The sequence below is a fragment of the Lissotriton helveticus genome, chromosome 9 (assembly GCF_964261635.1).
Source record: "Lissotriton helveticus chromosome 9, aLisHel1.1, whole genome shotgun sequence".
In the NCBI taxonomy this organism is placed as follows: Eukaryota; Metazoa; Chordata; class Amphibia; order Caudata; family Salamandridae; genus Lissotriton; species Lissotriton helveticus.
The window spans coordinates 1,235,581,321-1,235,604,263 of record NC_136070.1 but is presented as its reverse complement, the minus strand read 5'-3'; the positions used below and the strand labels follow the sequence as shown (position 1 = coordinate 1,235,604,263).

General features: G+C 47.5%; 1 protein-coding gene across 2 annotated transcripts in view; it reads left to right on the top strand.

Moving 5' to 3' along the window:
• PLXNA1 (plexin A1) overlaps window positions 1-22,943 on the top strand; it is a 589,805-nt gene that overhangs the window by 360,076 nt on the left and 206,786 nt on the right. The gene's annotated exons all lie outside the window — the stretch shown is intronic.

Genomic DNA, 22,943 nt, shown 5'->3' with positions numbered 1-22,943 from the left:
GCGCAGCGAATCACAGCCGCTGGGGTATCTCTGCGCTGAAGTGCAGACCCAGAGGAGAAAAGAAAGGAAGAAATATCGTCAAAAGAGCCAGGTTTTAAGTAGGTTCTTGAAGCAGACAAAATCAGAGTAGACGTGAATGTAAGGTGGAAGCCTGTCCCAATGAAAAGGGCCCAGGTAAGAGAAGGATCGACCGCCATGTCGGACTGTGCGAATACGGCATGGGAAGAGCAAAAATTCTTCTCAATTTCTGTTGGATCGATAAATTGAGAATTTGTGAATTTGCATGGCAATCCAGAGAAAGTGTTTTGTCTTGTGTGAGTTAAGGTACTGTGAACTAGACATATGTCGATTTCTTAGGGGTAAGACAGCCCAATCACTGCCCCCATTGCATGATCACCCGTATTGCCGGCTTGTCCTTGGCCCCCAAGGAAGTATGCGGTCACCGCTTCACCACCGTACATGCACAGTACTTTGCGAGGGATTCTAGCGTGCCTGCAGTCACTACAAGATGGCTGAAAGATTAACCTGAGACACTTTGGTCCTGGTTACCTTTGCCCCACCTTGGACCTGCTGCTCTCCAAAGATGGCCGCCTTGTGCACACGCTGGCCACGCAGAGGTTGGCTAGGCGATATGCTTCCAAGCCCCCATCCCTGTTGGCGTTCCAGCGAGTGACATCAGCCGCCGTCCTGAATTTCTCATTACCCTCCTTCAAAACCCAGCGGAGAGGGAAGGAAGCGCGCACTTTCAAATTAATATCCGCCTCTGAAATACCATTGCATACATTTGCATAGAGAGCAGCTGAATTAACTTGTTTGTGGGTAAATCTAAAAGGCTTTTCATATTGAAGGGGAAAAGAACTCGGGAATGACTTCAAGGTTCTTTGATAGCTGTGTAATTAAATATTTCCTCAATGCTGTGTTTTTTACATTTAAAAAAAAGGAAAAATCTATATGGAAGAGACGTCGGATCCCTCTGGGCTCTGCTTGTTCCAGGCAGGAAAGCCCCGGGTGCTCCTGTTCCTTGGGGGCGCTAGTACCTGGATGGCACCGCGCGCCTCTGCATAGAAATATATATTCTATCAATATGCATGTCCCCTTCCAGGGTTTCTTTTTCAGGGATGTGCAAGTATCTTGCCGGATAGCCTGCTCTCTGTGGCTTTCTTCGAGAGCGCTATAGACTGCAGCCGGTTGGTTGGCTGTGGTGGCCTTTCCATGTAGGCGAACTAGGCAGGGGCCAACTGAAGAGGGGTGCTAATTTAGAGGAAAAAAATCACATTTAAAAAATCTGGGGGGTGCATGGATGACAATTGCATGGTTCACGTGGGCCATGAGAGATAAGTAGGAATGGGCTATGCGATGGAGCATAGAGAGATAAGTGGAGTACATACAATAATCATATACAGGAATAATAACCAGTACCCAAAACAATAATCGAAACAAGAGTCAAATGGGGAGTCTAAAAGGCATTGAATCAAATGTTGAACATCCAACAGATCATTTAAACACCTGGGTGAACGAAGAATGTGGTAGAACTGCTCCATCGCATAGCCCATTCCTACTCGTGCACTCAGGTTATATTGAGCTGTTATGTTTGTACTAGTTGATTCAATGCCCATTAGATTCCCCATGTTAGACTAATGTTCTGATTTGTTACCTTTGCCTCAAATTGTAAAGCGCTCTGATATCCTTCGGGATCAAGTTTGCGCTATATAAAACTTTATAAATAAATAAATAAATAAGTTGCTGATAACTTATCTACGGTAAGGTTTTCTGACTGCACTTGATGCACAGTAGAAATATGGACCCTTTCCCAGTGCAGGTGGCTTTGAGGGGGGGGGGTGTGTGCTCGGCTGGGGATTGGCTGATAAAGTACCTAAAACGGTGGTGAGATGTGTTATAACTTGTGGTTAGACCAGGTTTTGTCGCTTGGTAATAATAAGAATTTGGATCTTTAATGGAAACATTATCAAAGTATCTACTTTTTCCCTTTAAATGTTAAATAAACCATTGGGTAGCCAAGCACGTCATTAACTAATGTGAATGAAGAAGTCTCAGAAGGATGAAAGTCTGAGTCACCACTAACACACGTGCAGAGTTTGGGGCGAGTGTCAGTTGTATGTCGCGTGCGCCTGCCCTGATTGGTCCCGCCCCAGCCTGTCAGAGGCACACTGTGTCTGGACGTCTCCTGACGCCCCTGTAGACGGGTCCGCCTCAGATTGTGGGGTGCGGCACGGCTATCCCTCCCAGATCAGTCTGACTCTAGAGCATGAGCTTTCCATGAAATGGGGGAGTGTCTCCCTGGGTGGCGTGGGAATCCCCAGGGAGTAGGTTTATACCCCCAGGGATCTGGGACCCCTGCCAAAACAGCAAACGATCTGCGATGTCTCGTCGCCAAGATAATATTAAAGGCGCCTCTATTTACTGTGAGGCGGGTGGTGAAACCTCGAGCAGAGGGCCGAAGCCGGCTCCGATTTGTTCCTGCGTGCCTCTGGGGGTATATGTGCGTGCATTTCTGTACGTGCATGTGCACGCGTGTCCCTACGTGCATTGGTTTCCTTTCCTGCAAGATTTTGCTACATCCGTTCACGTGCAAACAGTTCTATGACGTCATAGACGTCATTGTTTTTGCAAGTACATATTAATAGGTGTGCAGGTGTTTCTAGAGGTGCATATGTGTGTGTGTTAAGGTATATATATATATGAGTGTATATATGTGTATATATATATGTGTGCATATATATAATTTTATATATATATATATATATATATATATATATATATCTGTGTGTGTGTGTGTGTGTGTGTGTGTGTGTGTCTACACGTTTGTACGTAGCTGTATAGGTGATTTCATGAAATGTTTCAACCATTTACTGGAGGTCACCAGAGCACTGGTCATTGCACACCCAGAGTAGGCAACGTGCTCCACCGACCACAAAAATCAATTGATGCAAAAATAAAGGCAGAGGCTCAGCCTTGACGTGAAAAGGGCAACACTCAACCCCATTTTAGACGCACACTCCTTAGGGTTTAGTCGTCGCACAATGTAGAAGGTATCTATAGGTCAGTCCCTTATACCATAAAACCTGTGCCATAACTGGAATTGAATAACACTCCGATGTTCTCCAACTGCATTCGAAAAGGCAAAACCAGAGGCATAGTTCTTGGGGCACGGGACCTTCAAACTCTGCCATACTGGTTACCCGTCCATGCGACGTGCACGACAAGCTCTTGGGTTGGTATCTTCAGACAAGACTCCCATTATGGCTCGTTGCCCGAGAGGTGGAGAGTTGAGACATGTGACAGATGTTCAGATAACTTATTCTGTGAATTCCAGCTGTGTCATCTTATCGGTAGATCTTGGCAGACATTACGTGGTTGACTTGAGACGGGACGGCCCATTATTTGTTCCCTTATACATTTAAACGGCTCCAACAGAACGATGACATCATTGTGCTGCATAATGCCCCTTGGACCTTACAAGCCGGCCGCTTGTACTTGGGTCAATGACTCACGCCTTTTGAGTCCATATGGGTCAACGGTCAAGTGCTTCGCGACAGTCCATTTACATATGAAGACAACTCCATCATAGTTCAGTTCAGCATCTCATTTGTGATGACTACCATGGAACGGAACGCTTTGCGCGTGCTGTAGGCGGAGCTTTGGCTTCCACAGAGCGGTTTCTGTGAAGTCCATCTTTTTTTCCCCTTTCTTCCATAACTGAATAATTTCCACTACAACCCCTTGCGTTGTATTCCCCCTTAAAGGCTGTTTGTTGACTATTTTGTGCGCGGCATGGCCTGCACGTGACCCCTTGAAGAACGTAGGAGTGCGCTGAAGCGAAGAACGGGATTGGACCACCGTTGTCCAACCCAAGAGGCACAGGGGGTGCATTGAGAGATTTGCCAAAGAAAATCCAGGCAGTTTGCGATTTTGTGTATTTAGATTGTTACAAATGATTTATTCTCTGTTAGCCTGCATGCAGTGTAAATCAAATACTTTGCAACATTGTAGCATTTGTAGCAGAATGCAACATTCTGTACTGTCACGCGCTCTAATTGACGCAGAGCTAATGGAGGGTAGGCTGCCGTTTAATTAGGACATTGAGCGGTATCATGCCGGCGGTAACTGGACTGAGAGTAAACAATCTTACAGGCTCTTGATAACTGGATGATGGTGTTGAGACCAGGTGTGGTACACACCTGACATGGATTTTACAGGGGGAAACATGGCACTGGGAGCCATGGTTACAAGGAAAGAGATTCGATAGGTGGCCATCTTGACACGACTCGAAAGTACTCATCTTCTAAGAGTAGTACACACATTGTATTCAGCCGCCAGGGTTTAGAAGGGCTCCTCGCCCAAACTGTTGACATCTACGTTGGTTTAGCATCCTGAATAATTTCCGTCTCAAAACATATTTATTCAGTGGGCCTGGAGTGTTGAAACCCATGGTTCCATTGACCATAATCTCTTGCAGAAACAGGCCTGACAATCTTGGAAACGTTGACGCAGGAAGCTCCTAGAAGTGGAGGAAAGGTTGGAGAGGTTTGAGAGATGCAACGAAACAGCCTGTAGGTGTTAGAAGTGTTGTCCTCACCTCTGAGATCACCCCCAGATTCATGTCAACCAGTGATGGCCATTTCTTGGACCCGGCTAGTGCTTTCCTGTGTTACCTTAGGTCACACCTGCACTTGCCATCATCAAAAGGGCGCCTGGACTCCCCTCCACTTTTGGGGAGTTTACAAAACCTGCAAAGGATCTGACACTTTGGAACCACCACACCAGCTCGCAACCTACCTTAGAATATACTTTCCAACTCCCCTTAGCATTCAATGTCTCTTAACTGTGTGATCTTGTGATGTTTTAAATATTGTGCAACACATGGCAGCACCCTGTAGGTCTGTGGATAGTGCACGTGGCCTCCATCTTTCAGGTGTTACCTTCAGGGGGTGTCTAGCTCAAACACTGAAGCAGGGTTATTTTTGTTTCGAGGTTGGGTGGTACCAAGCACATCTCCTGCACCCCCTGCAGAGATTGGAACACCTGCAGAGAGTAAAGGACATAAGCTGGTAGCAGTTCGGTTGTAATGGGCACCCCCATTATACAGATGTAGATAGATATATAGATATAGCTGTCGGTCCGTGTGCACGTAAATGCTATGCTACTTTTTGTTTCTGACAGGCACTTTTTGTCCCCTTGCTCTGTTTAAATCCCTCTGCACACCGCAGTGTCCCCTACTTGTTGGCAGAGACAGCACCAGCACACCGCGACAGGTCTCTCCTATATTTGTTGGCAGAGACAGCACAAGCGCACTGGGACATGTCTCTTCTACTTGTTGGCAGAGACAGCACAAGCACACTGCGACCTGTCTCCTCTACTTGTTGGCAGAGACAGCACAAGCACACTGGGAAGTCTCTCTCCTACTCGTTGGCAGAGACAGCACAAGCACACAGCAACCTGTCTCCTCTACTTGTTGGCAGAGACAGCACAAGCACACTGGGAAGTGTCTCTTCTACTTGTTGACAGAGACAGCCCAAACACACAGGGACATGTCTCCTATACTCCTTGGCAGAGACAGCACAAGCACACTGCGACCTGTCTCCTATACTTGTAGGCAGAGACAGCACAAGCACACTGCGACCTGTCTCCTCTACTTGTTGGCAGAGACAGCACAAGCACACTGCGACCTGTCTCCTATACTCATTGGCAGAGACAGCACAAGCACACTGCGACCTGTCTCCTATACTCATTGGCAGAGACAGCACAAGCACACTGCGACCTGTCTCCTATACTTGTTGGCAGAGACAGCACAAGCACACTGCGACCTGTCTCCTATACTCATTGGCAGAGACCGCACAAGCACACCGCGACGTGTCTCCTATACTTGTTGGCAGAGACAGCACAAGCACACCGCGACCTGTCTCCTATACTCATTGGCAGAGACAGCACAAGCACACTGCGACCTGTCTCCTCTACTTGTTGGCAGAGACAGCACAAGCACACTGCGACCTGTCTCCTATACTCATTGGCAGAGACAGCACAAGCACACTGCGACCTGTCTCCTATACTTGTTGGCAGAGACAGCACAAGCACACTGCGACCTGTCTCCTATACTCATTGGCAGAGACAGCACAAGCACACTGCGACCTGTCTCCTATACTCATTGGCAGAGACCGTACAAGCACACCGCGACCTGTCTCCTATACCCATTGGCGGAGACAGCACAAGCACACCGCGACCTGTCTCCTATACTCATTGGCAGAGACCGTACAAGCACACCGCGACCTGTCTCCTATACCCATTGGCAGAGACAGCACAAGCACACCGCGACCTGTCTCCTATACCCATTGGCAGAGACAGCACCAGCACACCGCGACCTGTCTCCTATACCCATTGGCAGAGACCGTACAAGCACACCGCGACCTGTCTCCTATACCCATTGGCAGAGACAGCACAAGCACACTGCGACCTGTCTCCTATACCCATTGGCAGAGACAGCACAAGCACACTGCCACCTGTCTCCTATACTCATTGGCAGAGACCGTACAAGCACACCGCGACCTGTCTCCTATACCCATTGGCAGAGACAGCACAAGCACACTGCGGCCTGTCTCCTATACTCATTGGCAGAGACCGTACAAGCACACCGCGACCAGTCTCATATACCCATTGGCAGAGACAGCACAAGCACACTGCGGCCTGTCTCCTATACTCATTGGCAGAGACAGCACAAGCACACTGCGGCCTGTCTCCTATACTCATTGGCAGAGACCGTACAAGCACACCGCGACCAGTCTCATATACCCGTTGGCAGAGACAGCACAAGTACACTGCGGCCTGTCTCCTATACTCATTGGCAGAGACAGCACAAGCACACCGCGACCTGTCTCCTATACCCATTGGCAGAGACAGCACAAGCACACTGCGGCCTGTCTCCTATACTCATTGGCAGAGACCGTACAAGCACACCGCGACCAGTCTCATATACTCGTTGGCTGAGACCGCACTCCCAGAGTGCTGTCTTCTTTCGGTCTTCCTGTTCGTAAGCACAAGCTCTCGTTTGCATTTCTCTTGCTTTGGAAATTCACCTGAGAAGACAGCTCCTTATCCCAGTTCCCTGTGAGGTCTGAGAGACGGTAATCTACGAGCCTGTCGCAGGGGGCGCCGTCAGTCGCTTGCCATGCTGAATGCCTGTGTCCCCGTCCCCGTTCACTTTATTTAATTAGAACTGTAAATCTGCTAAATGAATGCGCTCGCTGAATGCCAGGGCCATTTATTTAGTTACTCTCCAGCGTAAATAAAATTATATCCGTCGATCTGTCTCTGAAAATGACTAACCGCGCCTCCGTATTCAAATGCGCATGAATGTACAGTACCCAAACCCCTTCAGGAGGCCGAGCCGGGCCTGTCTCTCTCTGGCTGTTTATTTTAAATTAGGTTTAACTTATTCTTTCAACTCAGTTTTGTTAACAGATTTTTTTGGTCTAATGGGGTTTCTACACTTAGCAAAATGTATACAATCAGGGGTTTGCCAACCTTTTCTGTAACAAGAGCCACGTTTGATCAATGGAAATACTAATCCAGAGCTGCTAATATTATTAGTGTTATGGTAGTAACCACTTCAGATAAGATTCCATTAGTAAACCCCATGTGCAAGATTACTAGCAGTGATCACAGCAGTACGTTAGCCAGGGCTGGTAACAATAATGTAAACATGGAATTGTCTGATTGGAAAGCCTCTACATAGGTAATACACAACAGCCATGGCTGCAATGCCAATCTGACCGATTTAATAATATTACTAAAGTCTCCCTAACATCACGTGATTTATGATTCCAACATAAGCTATAACTATATTTTGGAATTTCAGCCATTTTTCTCCAAACATCTCAAATATATACTCTCATTTCTGGTATGCATATATTAATTCCCGCAAGCAAAAGGCTAAAATTAAGTAGGCTGGGCCGCACACAGGAGAGCTACGTACAGGTCGCTTGAGAGCTACGAGTAAGTCACGAGCTACTCATTGGAGAAGCCTGGTTATAAGCACAATGTGTGCCTCGAAGGCTTCCATCTTTTACTGAACCCCCTGATTCATCACATAGCGCTGTTTAGCCCAAAAAACTCACCATATGCAAGTTGCTGGCCACATGCTCCAGTTGCCGTCTCTCGTTTGGGCGCTCTCCTCGGACTGGGGCAGAAAGGGAGGAACTCTGTCCCTTGTGCCACAGGAATCCAACCAATCCTGGAGCTGGCTAAACCAGCACTCATTTTGATGCTGGGTGCCTGCAGCTGGCATCCCAGAGCTGGTATTTCAGCCCTGGGATTGCAGGCTCAGAAATGCGCATGGCAGATTGGTTGGCTTTAGACAGCCGGCCAATCTTTCATGCACACTGGCAGGTTGATGATGTAAGTATGACTGTACTAATCAGCCCCACCCCCTGCCCTCGTGTAGAAGCAGCGTGAGCCTGCCACACATAATAAAATTGCATTTAATACCATCTTATGAATATGTGTGCCTGCTGCGCTGGTAGCAATGGGGCGACGCTCCTCTGCCATAACGGAGAAGCCGCCGCTGCTTCAGCGGTCAGTAGAGGCATCTTCTAGTCTCTATCTCTCTCTCTTTCTCCTTATGCAGCTGTGAGAACCAGATAGAGGATTGGGGGGGTGGGGGAGAGGAGAGGGGTTGTCAAATTATGCGTAACCAAACTGGAGCGAGTCTCCCATGACCACATTTAATCCAGATGTCTCCTACCCACTAGGGTTTGCCAGGGAGGCACCAGTACGGCTGAGAAGGTCTTCCCTTGGACTATATCATTTTAACTCAATTGCAAAACCAACCCTTAAAGTGTTGTCCCTTATCTCTTCTGTAATGCTTCAAAAACTATTGTATTTTTGCTGCGCGGTTCACGGTGGGAGCTGGACGTGGATGCATTGGAGAGGCAACATTGCATGTCTCGCCCTGTTGGAGAGAGGTCTGTGAAACCTTTTAACCATGACGCAGCTTTTAATTCAGAATCTGTGAATAGTCCCTTCTTACTGCCCCAACAATCGATCAACTCAGATTTGTATAGCGCTACTTATCACCCCTCAGGGCATCCGGGCGCTGGGTGCTTGCTGGGATCAGTCGAAGAGCCAGGTCCTTTTCTGAATTCAGGGAGAGAGGGTGATGTTTGGAGGTACAGGGGGAGGTCGTTCCCCAGACTTTGTGGTCAACACAACTCCGGCTTTGAATTGTAGTCTTCGCAGAAGAGTACTTACATAAGGAGTTGTCTTTTATGGGGACTGGCAACCCCTTTCCACACAAAAAGGAATTCTATTTCAGTAATTTTTTTATTGTCTATATAGAAAAAAATATATATTTACATGGATCATGGTATATACATGGGTGGAGGAAGATGGAAAGGAAAGGAGAAGAAAAACGCCCGGGGGGCGGGGGGGCCCACCCTCGCCACCATCAGGGGCACCGTTATGATGGTCAAGGGTAGGATGAACAAAGAGAAATAAAAAAATTGTAGACCTAGAGAAAGAAATTAAAAATCTGGAGAATAGCCACATAGCCAAACTAGAAGATAAGAATACCCTCACAAGCCTGACTAAAAGGAAGTACGAACTGAATAGAATACTGAGTGAGAGAGCAGGGACCTGGATCAAGAAATACAAATCTATTAACCTGTGCACCGCAAACAAAGCGGGGAAAAACTTAGCATCTTACCTAAGGCGGAAACAGAAACAGCACACGATAGGGGCCACACAAAAAGGAATTCGACAGGTCTCTGGATCCTTTGAATAAGCATCTGGCCCTGGAAATAAGGATTTTTTTATTTCTTTTTTATTTTACTTTTTACCACTAAGCTAACTGCAAAAATATACATTTCCTTTAACTGACAACTTATGTTTTTAATCCTCGGACCCTTCCACTGATCATTTTGACTTTTTAAGTGTACTGCTGGGACTTTCAGTCCATCACCGAGCTGTGAGAGAGGCTGTCAGAAAGTTGAAAATCTCTGAATTTCACAAATGCGCTTTGAATTTATTTTGAAGTTTGGCTTGTCTTTTGGAAAGGCAGCCAACCTTCTTTTCAGTACTGAGATACTGTAAACTCATGGTTTTAACCGTGTTGGCCATCCGCGAAAGAAAAATAAGCGAAAGCGGATTGGACTAGAGGGACATGAGGTTTTCTGAAGGCCTGTGGGCCCCCCAGGAGCCTCCTAAAGTGAGGGTTATGTCATTGGAATGTACCATACTTGAAGGAGGGGAAGACAAAATGTGTTTTCATTTCTGAAACTGGGACGTCATAGCCCACCGCTGAACCCGGTCTGTTTTGCGGTCATTAGGAAAATGTTATTGGGGGATTTTTGAGCCACACCCCATTCCTTCCATATTATCATTTCTATGACGTGACCAGCTCTTTTGTAGGCCCTGGAAACTGTCAGTCGACATGTCCCAGGGTCTGAGCACTTGGAAGAAAGGAGGCGAGAGGCCCTGCTCACTGTCCCCCCCCAGAGGACAGACCGGGGGACAACATGTCTGGATAAGAAGCGGTAGTGCTAAAGGCCTCCTGCAGAGTTTGTACTGGCTCCGCCACCCCATAGTTTAGGAAGTCCCATATTTTTCCCAAAAACTTTTGCCAATTGCCATAAAAAGACAAAATCATGTTTTTAGAGTGATAACTTGTTTATCTCGCATGACTTTCTTTTTTATGTAAATTCCCACTATGCATAAAAAGTGAAGTGTGGAGCGAGCAGTCGCAGCCGGCATGGCTCGCAGGTGGGGCGTCGTGCGGGGAGGGGGGGGGGTCACGTAGGAGGTCGCGTGGAAGGGGTTTAATTAAGAAAAATGTTTTACTTTTGCTTTAATTTTGATTGTACCTTGTTTTTAGCCGCCGCGCTGTGCCTGGCCCCTCACTCCCACACTAAAATCATTGCAAGATCACCGCTACTTTGGCGGGCCCGGTTCTGGGGTAGTGGAGTCCATCTTGGGTAGGCTGTGAAGCGCGACGCCGCCATTTTGGTGCAGGTACTTTGGAGATTCATTCTCCGAGATTTCGCCGAACTATTTAAGGCGGAACCGTGCCTGGGACAGCCTGGACAAGGTGTCCATTGTGAGGCTGCGACTGAACGCTGTTGGGTAGCGTAATTGCGCTGCCAGCAGGCAACTTTTTAATCTCCCCGTTTTCTCATTTACTTTGCTTTAATTTTGATTGTACCTTGTTTTTAGCCGCCGCGCTGTGCCTGGCCCCTCAATCCCACACTAAAATCATTGCAAGATGACCGCTACTTTGGCGGGCCCGGTTCTGGGGTAGTGGAGTCCATCTTGGGTAGGCTGTGAAGCGCGACGCCGCCATTTTGGTGCAGGTACTTTGGAGATTCATTCTCCGAGATTTCGCCGGACTATTTAAGGCGGAACCGTGCCTGGGACAGCCTGGACAAGGTGTCCATTGTGAGGCTGCGACTGAACGCTGTTGGGTAGCGTAATTGCGCTGCCAGCAGGCAACTTTTTAATCTCCCCCCCGTTTTCTCATTTACTTTGCTTTAATGTTGATTGTACCTTGTTTTTAGCCGCCGCGCTGTGCCTGGCCCCTCACTCCCACACTAAAATCATTGCAAGATCACCGCTACTTTGGCGGGCCCGGTTCTGGGGTAGTGGAGTCCATCTTGGGTAGGCTGTGAAGCGCGACGCCGCCATTTTGGTGCAGGTACTTTGGAGATTCATTTTCCGAGATTTCGGCGGACTATTTAAAGCTCCACCTTCTTCAACGCGCAGCGGTGACGCGCAGGTGAGGCGCCCTCTCTGCGCCTGAGTCGCGCCAGAGTCCTGCCCGTCTGCGCCCGTCAGCGGCACGTAGGCGGACGGGGCTGGACGGCTGGCAACTGGTCCGACTGTTGGGCAAGTTGCATACTGCATACTGCATACTGCATACTGCGACTTAGTATGCTTACGTATTCCAGTACCGAGCTGCGTTCTCTCCGTCCTCCGTGTGGTCTTTGCCATCATGTTTTCCCAGGAGGACGGGTTTTGAGGAAAGGTTGCAGCGAATGTGGTTGGCGCCTTCCTGGTCGTAAACACTTTACACAGGTTAGTCCACCCATCCACCGCCATTGTTCGTTACTTAATACCAGATCCCTACCTGGCCATGCTTTAGATATTTGGAATATGTTGCAGGATTCGCAGATATCCTGTTTATTCCTGACGGAGACTTGGCTGTCTGACTCTTCTGCCCCCGACTTGGCAAACGCCGTACCCTCCGCTTACAATATATTTAGGAAAGATAGGCCATCTGGTAGAGGCGGTGGAGTGGCGATCATAGTAAATAAGAACATAGCATGTCGCACTTTCCCTGTGGATAATATACAGGGCAGTGAAGCCCTTGGCTTCACTCTTCAGCTCTCGTCCTCCCAGGCTTGTACGGGTATTCTTGTATATAGACCACCAGGTTCGGTGGGGCCATTTTTAGAGGAACTGCAGGCAGCCCTATCGACCCCATGCCTTAGATCTAATCACTGCCTTCTATTAGGTGATCTAAATATTCATAAGGATAATAGTTTAGACCCGGACACTCAAAAACTGTTGGATGTTACTTCCGTGCTCGGATTATCTCCTTATGTCGTAGGACCGTCCCACAACAAAGGTCACACGTTGGATCAGATTTTTTCTACCCTGCCTATCTGTGTAGATCCTCCCATGCCAGTTCTGTGGTCGGACCATTTTCTCATTTCTTTCTCTTTTCCTGCTATGGCTTCAACACGGTCCAAACCTGCTGGGTCGTTAAAGCATCTCTCTAAATCTTTCCATCTTCTTACTAGAGAGATGCTATCGAATGCTTTAACCAATTTTCCCTGTCCTACCTCTGACAACTTAGAGGACTACATTGCTCTTTTTCATAATTGGCTCACAGATTGTCTGGAGAGCCTGGTTCCGGTCAAGAAACAAAATTCTGCCAATAAGAGGACATCTGCCCCATGGTTTACTCCTCAGCTAAAAAAAGCACGACAAGATCTTAAGAAAGCTGAAAGAGCATGGAGGCGATCTTATGATCATTCTGAGAAGCAGAATTTTAAGGTACTGACTCGAGCCTACCATAAATCAATTTGGGCAGGTAAAACATCTTATTTGGAATTCAGAATAAATGAGGCAGAGCATTCTTGCAAAGAAATTTTCAGGGTGGTAAAAGATTTTACCTCTCCATCTGCTTATACCCCTATTCATGCTCATTCTGAATCCTGGCTGAGGGAATTGGCTGTCTATTTTGTACAGAAAATTACCACTATTCAAGATTCTCTCTTGTCTACTTTTCAGCAGCATACTGTGAGTTTGGGGTGTTCCTTGCCAGTCCATGGTCCTTTCCTGTGTGACTTTCCCCTACTTGATCATGAGAGTTCTCTTGACATCTTGGCAAATCTTAAATCCGGATCTCCACAGGATCCTTGCCCTGCCAAGTGTTTAGCAAATATGGCACCAGTTCTAAACGACCTGGTTAATCCCATCTTGAATCTGTCGCTCTCATCCGGGGTAGTTCCTAAGGCTTGGAAGAGCGCCATGATCCTGCCACTCTTGAAAAAGCCAGCACTCGACCCTTCAGTCCATGCTAATTACAGACCCATTTCCCTACTCCCTGCTCTGGCGAAAGTGACTGAGAGGTTTGTTCACAGATCTATTTCTAATTTCATCGAGGAAAATGGTCTGTTGCACAGTACTCAATCCGGTTTCCGTGCGAATTTCAGCACGGAGACTGCACTCCTTGAAGTCACAGACGCCATCAGGGAGGAGTTGGATGTTGGAAGAAAAGCTGTATTGGTTATGCTTGACTTGTCGGCGGCATTCGACACCGTTCCCCACGCGCTTCTCCTTTCTAGACTCTGGGACTTTGGTCTGCGGGGAACGGTGTGGAGCTGGCTCAAATCCTTCTTAGCCGACCGCCGACAGACAATCTGGGCGCCTCCCTACTCCGCCGAGATGTCACCGCTAGAAGTGGGGGTTCCCCAAGGTTCCATCTTGAGCCCCCTCCTTTTTAACATCTTCATGGCTCCTCTGGCGGTGGTGGCGGAGTCTTTTGGCGCCCGGATTGTCACCTACGCTGAGACACCCAGCTCCTGTTTGTAAGCAACAGGGATGGTCTATTTGATGATGCTCAGGTTAGGGGTTGTTTGAGCGCGGTTTTTGAGTGGTTTGGACGTCATGGACTGAAGTGCAACTCCGACAAGTCTGAGTTGCTCTTCTTTGGTTGCACTTCCGAGCCTGATTGGAAACTCTGGTGGCCGCAGGATATGTTCCCTCCTGCTAGTTCATCCTTGAAGGCCAAAAATTTGAGAGTTATCATCGACAGTGACTTATCCTTCGGACCACATATTTCCTCTCTTACTGGGAAATGTTTTGGCATCCTTCGGATGCTTCGTAAATTTCTCCCTCTAGTGTCCATCCAGCATAGGAAAATCATTGTCCAGGCACTGGTCGGCTCTAGGCTGGACTACGCGAACGTTCTATTTCTGGGACTTCCCAAATATTTGGTTAGGCGTCTACAAATCGCCCAGAATTCTGCGGCCCAAGCTATTTTTGGCCTTCCAAGAAGAGCCAGAGCCACTGATCTTCTTTCAACTTTACATTGGCTACCCAGTGCCAAAAGGATTCTTTTTAAAACTTTGACCACGACTTTCAAGGCCTTACATGGTATAGGCCCTAAATATATTTCAAAACGATTGTCCTGGTATCATCCCTCCAGATCCCTTAGATCCTCGTCCCTATCTAAAATGACTGTTCCCGTTATCAAGCGCGCAAGAGCAGGAGGACGGTCTTTTCGCTATTTAGCTCCTCATGCTTGGAATGACCTCCCAATTTCTCTAAGACAGGCCCCTAGCCTTCTGTCTTTCCGAAAGGCCCTTAAAACATGGCTTTTCCCTTAATTCTGGTATTGCGTTCCTGTTCTTGCGTGTCCCCTCAGTGTTATGTTTCTCCCTTTTCTGGTGGGTACCTTCGATAAAGCGCCGGGATACTCTGTGGAGTGGCCGTGCGTTATAGAAGCATAAAAATAACATAACATAACTTACCTTGAGGCCGGGTCCCGCTCTCTTGCTGCCCTGCCTCCAATAGGAACAGGAAGCAGGCAGCCAGGCTCCCCTAAGCCAATCACAATGCTGCAAGCAGTGTTGTGATTGGTCAGGACGGCGTCGAGCCAGGGGCTTATGGGGTGGGCATGTTCTCCATGCAGGCTGCATGGAGAAGGGGAAAGTGCGCATGACTGGTTTGGGCGGCCCGAGGGGGCCGACCAAACATTCTGTGCGCACACAGGAGTGGGCATACCACTCCTCCCCTGCCCTGCTCAAAGAGCAGGGCAGACCTGCCCACCCGCAATGTAAACATAAAATGGTAATAGCTAAGTTATTACCATTTTATGTTTGTGCTTCTCGCACTGCGAGAAGCAGTGGGGCGACGCTCCTCCGCCTGGGTTAGAGTACAAAATTGCTGCTGGTGAGATTTTCTGGGTGAACGGGTCTCCTTCGTGTTAATAGTACGTGAAATTGTGTAATACTACGTTTTGTGAAATTCAGGATCTATGCAGATTTTGCTGGCCGAATTAATCCTTCGCCCGGCCTCTACGAATCATGGCGATGGCATATGTACCGGCAGGGCACCTTCAATGCACAAATTGGGCCGAATCCTGGACAAGTGCAAGCCCCCCCGAAAGCAGTTGTCTTGCACCACCTTGGAACCTTGAAATCCAAACAAGCGCTTCCTTGGTCCTCAGCCGGACGATGAAAGCAGCATAGGAGCACGTAAACACGTCATAGCTATGTACAGTCATGCAACCGGATCAGATTACCCAGGGAAACACGGATTCTAGTGCCTCGACCTGATGGTGCCCAATCCTGGCCTTTACAGGAGGCTTTACTGCTGCCCTTTGGAATTCTGACTTTAACATGATGTTTATGCAGTATTTGGTCTGAACCTTTACTCCAACTCCTACGCGTAATATTATAATAATTCCACATTTGTAAATGGTGAATTTATCACCCCTAAGGGGATCCAGGAGCTGGGGGCCGTTGGGGAGATTAATTGAGCTATTGGCCAGAGTCACATGATGCTGAACTGCCCCTGGCTGCGTGGATCGAACCGTGAGCCCCGCGCTCCGGAATCAGCCTCTCTGGCTGCTGCGCCACACCTCTCCATCTGTGCATAAGCCTTGTTGCGTTTCTCACAGCTATGGCATGTTTACCCACTTCATGCCTTGTGCCCAGAGTCCTGAGCAGGGCTCGAGTCGGGGTACCACGTGGGTGGACGGCGTCCCCCAACTTATTTTACCGGGGGGGGACGCCATCCCCCCCTTCCAAACAGCTGGACTTAACTCTTTGGCCTCTCTGGGACAAGGAGCTTGGCACCTTTCGTGACGTCACTTCCTGTTGTGACATCACTTCCTGTCGTGACGTCACTTCGGTGACAGCATCCCCCCCCCTCACTTCTTTTTTTACGACTTGTGCCCTGGTCCTGAGCCCATGGAAAGAACCAAGAGTTTCACGTTAGGCCACGAGGTTTAATTTACTTCGTAAACATTCAGTCAGTCAACTTCCCGGTATCTTACATGACTGTTTTCGTGATTAAATGGTCAACCAATGAGGGAAGGCAGCAGTCCCAACCCTGCCGGGACCTCCGAGGTTTCCCCCCTCTACAGTGAAAGTACGTTTTATGTGTTTTTTTTGTTTTTGTGTGGTGCGTATCTATGATTTTACGCATGTGTATTTGTTATTGAGTGTTGTGAAAGGGTGTGTGCGTGCACGTGTGTGAATACTTTGGTTTGAGTGCTTGCGCGGCCCCGCCCCCTCCATGGTAAAGTTACTGGCCGCCCCTGCGGTCAGTTTCAAGATCTGTTTTCGCATTTGATGCAGTTTGAGGTATTCGCTCTGTGCCTCAGGCCCGCAATGTTAGGCCAGGGATCATACTTAAAAGCAAAGCAAAATAATAATAAAATAAAAAACCATTTCACACAAAGATGCGAAAGATTTCATTCTTTTCCTGGCGACAATAGGCCCGGCCGCCCCGCCCTGTGCACAAAGGCCTCTTTCTACTTCTAAACGGCCTCAGCTCTTCTGCGACACTAAAAACTTCAAAGCCTCCGGCGCAGCTCATTAAATCAAATTATTGCAAACACATTTTCGACCGATATTTGAAAAAAAAGTGCGTGAGCGAGAGGCCTGTGCACGCACGCACTTTGTGAAGGGAAGAAAACCGATGCGCGCAGGAAATGTTAATTTTTTTCAACCTTTAATTTTCATATGAATGATTCTGAATTAATGCCGGGATTTAAGTGCTGTGGGTGCCCTTGTTCAATTAGCAGAAGGGTTTCTGCCTTAAGCTGATCACAAAGTGCTCCATTCAGCAGCCCGGTGTAGGCCGGGAACAATAGGCAAGTTTAGGCCTTGTGAGGACAGAGCGTCTCGCAAAGGCGGGGCTGACCTATGCGGCAGCAGCTCTATGCCGCCTTTTCATTTTATTATTATAAACCTTCGTGTTTCGGGCGAGTGTTGTGTGCTGTTGCCTGACGGCCATTTCTTTCAGACACCTCTGATTGTTCAGAAATTAGTTGCTGGCTTTGGACTGGTTAGATAGGAGTTCTAATAATAATAATCCACATTTGTAAAGCGCTAACAATCACCCGTAAGGGTCTCCAGGCGCTGGGGGCCGTTGGGAAGATTAAGCGAGCTATTGCCCAGAGTCACATGGTGCTGGGCTAAGCTGCCGCCGGCACCGGGGATCGAACCTTGATCCACAGATTCCAGCGTCAGTCGCCCTGGCCGCGGCGCCACACCTCCCCTGTTCCTTACAGCTCCAGAACCCCCCCCCCCTTCTCCAGAACTCCCTCCCCTTCTCCCAAATAGTCCAGGACTTCCACACTGCTGCGGAACTCTCCCCCCCACCCATGTCCAGAATAGTCAAGAACGTCCTCACTTCTCCAGACCAGTCTAGAGCTTCTGCACTGCTCCATAACTCCCTCCTTTCTCCAGAATAATCTAGAACTTCAACTTCCACATTGCTACAGAACTTCCTCCCTTCTGCTGATCAGTCCAAAAGTTCCTCACTTTTACGGAACGTCCTCACTGCTGCAGAACTTCCTCCCTTTTCCAGAACAGTCCAGAACCTCCTCACTTCTCCGTAACAGTCCAGATTTTCCTCCATTCTCTAGAGTAGTCCAGCACTTCCTTACTGCTCCAGAACTTCGTCTCATCTCCAGAATTTTCCAGGACTTCCTCCCTTCTCCCTCTGCTACAGAACTTCCTCCCTTCTCCAGAATATTCCACAAATTCCTCCTTTCCCAGAATAGCCCAGAACTTCCTCACTTCTATGTAACTTCCTCCCTTCTCCAGAACAGTCCAGAGCTTCCTTGCTACTCCAGAAGTTCCCCCTTTTCCAGAGTAGTCCAGAACTTCCCTTCTCCAGAACTTTCTCCCTTCCCCAGATCTTTCTCCCTTCCCCAGAACTTTCTCCCTTCTCCAGAACTTTCTCCCTTCTCCAGAGATTCCAGAGCTTTCTCAGTTCTCCAGCATTTCCTCACTTTTCCAGAATAGTCCAGGCAACTTTCCTAATATCCATGTGCATCGACTATCCATGGTCCAAAAAGTTGATTGTTGAAATTTAGGTTGCGCAAAGATGTGTTCAGCGTCCAATGCGGGCCCCGTTGCCACATTTACATGGTGACCGCATAATATACCCTTAAATAACGAGAGAGAGGGGTTTTTTGAAATATAAGAAGGAGCACTCTTAGTCCCCCTGTAAGATACAATCAAAACAACAAAAGAGTGCACTTCTCCTTGTGAGAGGAGTAAGTGGGAAGAATCTCAGTAGATTCTTTTAGAAAGCCCTCACTCACCAACCTAGTTGGTGACATGCTTCATCGTCGGGCCCCACCGGGAAGGTCTAAAACCCCCAACCGGTGTGCTTCGACGCCAGAGTTACTGCGGAGCTGGTTGTTTTTTGTGTGGGTGATATGTGAAGTGAGCTAAAAGTGACCACAAAAAACAAAGGGGGAAGCGTAGAGGTTGAGATAGAATCACCCTCCTGGACAGTTCATATAAACATAGAGATTCTATCAATGTGTAGTGGTGCAAATTATTTTTTTACAGAATTTTTGATTATAGTGAAATGAGGGCTCCCCCTTAACGATGGAAAGATGGGAGCACGTGTGCTTGTTTAAAATACCCCTCACACACTAAAAAAATCCGTTAGTGTCATGCTTCATCATAGGGGTCTTCCTGTCCCTATAACGGGGCGGGCGTGCTACGACCAGACGGACTACGCGGGAGCACTTTCAATGTGACAGAGCTATGTGTGGGTGCAGGGGTGATCAGTGAAGTGTAGGGATCTAGCTAGTGAATGCAAAAAAATACAAAAATTAAAAATTCCCTGGCTAGTAGAACAAATGTATTTTATTGGTTTCTCTGGCTGGGAATGTTAAAAAGGGGATGTAGGTAGAGCAATTACTGACTACCAAGTCGACATGTTTCATAGGCAGTCCCCTCCTGCCTACTCATCAGGACCATGTAGAGATCCCTGCTATGAATAGCTCAGTTATATAAAAGTAAGCCTAATGTCCTACAAATAAGCCAGCAAAAATAGGCTGGATATTTGTGCTTCGGGGCATGAGCTGGCCCAGGTGAAGCAAAGCACCAAAAATCAGTGCCAAACAAGTGACCAGTGGTCCCTATAAAAGAAGAGAAGGAAAAAGCACAAACATATTCATGTATTCACGTTTGATCGTGGATTATACATCATTAATTCCAGCTTGCGTACTCAACATCAGCTAATCTGATAAAATATCGTTACGCAAAGTGCCATTTCTGTCGCCACATATTTTAGTGTATTAATCAGTATGCACCTCGTATTATTAGACACTATGTCCAACATTTCATCCAAACCCATCCGACTGGACATGGTTCCTTATCCACTCATCACCCATACATTAGTGGCTCAACACACTCGCTCATCCAATCACACAGGTATCAAAAAGGACCTATATATTATATTTATCAAGATTGTTGTTTACAGAAGTAGTACCAATGGTGGTGATGATTAGTACATTCGTTATATACGTACTTTTCCGTAATTTCTTAGTGCCCCATGAGCTGGCAGGCGGAGGAGGATTGGCTCGGTCTACTGGAAAAATAAATAAATGTTGCCGCCCCCGCAGTTAGATGTGGTTCGATCGTTTTCTTACAACAAAATGTGGCCCTGTGACCCATTTATTAGAGACTCGGGGTCCGAGTCTATTACTCACGTTACCGGCTCAGCAATTCGCCTGTCATTCCTACCGCGCAGCTCCGAGGTTGTGTGATCACTCGTCTGCCGGGTAGATATAGTCTATCTATCCCTTTCAGTTTACTCATTGCTTAGCGGGAAACGCCCTGGAGAAGGACTAGAGCGCGCAGTACCTAAGATGGCCGCCGTTATTCGGCACAGCGTGAGGACTGTAAGCGGTAGTCTTTTTTCGCTTTTCTTTACTGAGAGAGCACGTAGAGTCTCGAGGCTCGGGAGATTGGTGCAGAATGTGATGTGGTTCTGCCTATTTTAAAATAAATGTTCCCTGGTTGTGCTCGAGGGGCAAAATTTATTGCAGTGGTATTTTTTTGAAAACGAATTTTAGTTTGAAAAACGAGGGCAAAGGTGCAAAGTATGGAAAAGGTCTCACCATCAAAGATAGATGTTTATAATTATATATAGAGACAACGCAGTGCTGTTGTTGTAAGGAGAGTCCATGGGTCAATCCCGCCAGTCACTAGTGGGTACTGGAGAAAGGCCTGGGTTATGTCCCCACTGCTAAGATGGACAAGTTTCACCTATGTAAGGAAGTCCAAGAATTCATACGACGTCTAAAGTTGCAAGTCTTCTTTAAAGACAAAAGAGATGAGACTGAACCTGGTGACACGAATCTCAGACCAAAATCCACGTTCACACCAATGAACAATACCCTACCGATCGAAGTACTAGCGTTCGAGAAGTCGGTCATGAAGGAACTCGAAGACATCAACCCACGGGAAAGAAGTACCTTTCAGAACACGACCAATGCAGAAAGACAAGCACTACGGGAGTTGAGCAATAACAAACGTATAGTTATTAAACCGGCCGACAAGGGCGGTGCGACTGTCATACAGAAGGCAAGTCAATATGACACTGAATGCATGAGACTGCTCCAAGATGAAAGGAACTATGAAATCCTCCACACGGATCCAACGAATAGGATAGCAACGAAAATCCGCACGATGGTAGAGGAAGCCGTGACCCATGGCTGGATTACTAAGAAGGAAGGAGAGTTCCTGTGCCAGAAGAATCCAAGGACCCCCTACCTGTATACACTTCCTAAAATACACCAAGATTTACAAAACCCTCCGGGACGACCCATCGTATCCGGTATTGGGTCAATATTGGAACCCCTGTCGAGGTTTGCAGACGCTTTCCTCAGACCTATTGTTCAAAAAACATCAACATACCTAAGGGACACTAAGGATGTATTGAATCTGTTAGAAAGCATCACCTTTGACCCCAACAACCAGCTATTAATCAGCTGTGATGTGGAGAGCCTCTATACTAGCTTGCCACATCATGCTACTTTGGAGATTGTGGAGGATGTCCTTTTCGAAGACTTCTGGGAGTACCAGACACCACGTAATGTGGTGATGGAATGTTGTTCCCTAGCCCTTAGAGAGAACTTCTTTGAGCATAAAGGGACACTCTATCTACAAAAACACGGCTGTAGCATGGGAAGCACATTTGCTCCCAGCATAGCAGGTCTATATGTGCACCACCTGGAAGTGACCAAGATACTCCATCCGAATAACCCTTTCAGAGACAATATCAAGGTATGGAAACGATACATCGATGATATCCTGATCATCTGGGATGGAGATGAGAGGACCTCCAAACAATTCCTGAGCTGGTTGAACTTGCAAGATAACTATTTGAAATTCACCAGCACTACCTCCAACTGTAATTTGGTATTCTTGGATCTGAACATCTTCCCCAAGGAAGGCAGACTAATGACCACAACGCATTTCAAGAACACTTCTAAGAACTGTTTACTGCTGTACAACAGCTTTCACCCGAGACATCTGCGGGACAATCTCCCATATGGTCAGTTCCTGCGTCTCCGCAGGAATTGCACAGAGATTGATGACTACAAACTACAGTCTAAAGACCTGAGAAAGAAGCTGGAGGCCCGATTGTACCCAGATAAAATCATCCACCAAGCATACAAACGGGCGAAAAACAATTGCCGAGAGAGTCTTCTGGAAGACAGAATACCTAAAGACGAGGACAAGAGACCCATCTGTGTAACCACCTATAACACCTGCTCCAACCAAGTGACCAAGATTATCAACAGAAACTGGAAGATCGTGAATAGTGGAGGATTGCAAATACCAAAACCGATTTTCTCCCACAAAAAAGCACAGAGTATAAGGGATGTCTTGGTCCACACTAGACCCAAAACAAATAGCAACACCGGACTAAATAACCCAAACTTTGTACATGGTCACCATCCTTGTGGAAACTGCAAAGTGTGTTGTCTCACGAGGAAAAGCAACAACATAACTTTCGGTGACGGGACAACTTGGGAGCAAAGAGGCTTCAGCAACTGCAATAGTACCAATGTGGTTTACTTAATCACATGCCCCTGCAATTTGGAGTATGTAGGCATGACAAGTAGGGCAGTGAAGATCCGAATAGGTGAGCACAAAAGTACTATAAAATGCAGAAAAACCAGCACAAAACTGACGAATCACTTCCTGGAATTGAACCACAAACCTGAAGACATATCTTGGACTGTGATAGAGCAAGTGACTAACGAGAGGTTCCTCTTAGAAAAAGAACAGAGATGGGTGTTCCGCATCCAATCACATAAAAGGGGACTGAACGATGACATACCGTGGGGACAGCTGTGATCCCCCACTCTCTGGATGCCTTCC